General features: G+C 55.0%; 1 protein-coding gene across 1 annotated transcript in view; it reads right to left on the bottom strand.

Moving 5' to 3' along the window:
- Nucleotides 1-422, bottom strand: part of GSDMC (gasdermin C) — a 4,969-nt gene that overhangs the window by 3,609 nt on the left and 938 nt on the right.

Raw genomic sequence — 422 nt, 5'->3', positions numbered from 1 at the left:
CCCTCCCCCCTCGCCGATGGCAGCTGCCGCTCTTCTGGAAAGATAAACAGAAGGACTCACTCACCAAGAGTGAACCTCCGCTCCCCCAAGACACACACACACACACACACACACACACACACACACACTGGTATTCAAAGGAGAGAGGTGCCTTCCTCTGTGGCCCCAAGGGTCTATGGCTTGTAAAAGACAGAAGCAATTGGCGGACTGTGGGGGAGGTTAGTTTCCCTCTGGGTCTGCTGGCTGAGCCCCTTGCATGGCTCTTATTAGCATCCAGAGGGGGTCAGAGTTCAAGGGGGCCCGAGGTGTAGGCAGAGAACCTGCCCAGCTCAGGAAGTCACCTCTGGAAAGGTTTTCCACTTATCATCATCTGAGGTGAAAAGAATGTCTGGATGGGGAAGAAGCCAGCTCAGGAGAGCCCA

Source organism: Lipotes vexillifer, unplaced genomic scaffold, assembly GCF_000442215.2.
Source record: "Lipotes vexillifer unplaced genomic scaffold, Lipotes_vexillifer_v1.1 scaffold796, whole genome shotgun sequence".
NCBI lineage: Eukaryota > Metazoa > Chordata > Mammalia > Artiodactyla > Lipotidae > Lipotes > Lipotes vexillifer.
Note: the sequence above shows the minus strand (reverse complement) of the source record. Positions and strands in the feature narration are given on the sequence as shown.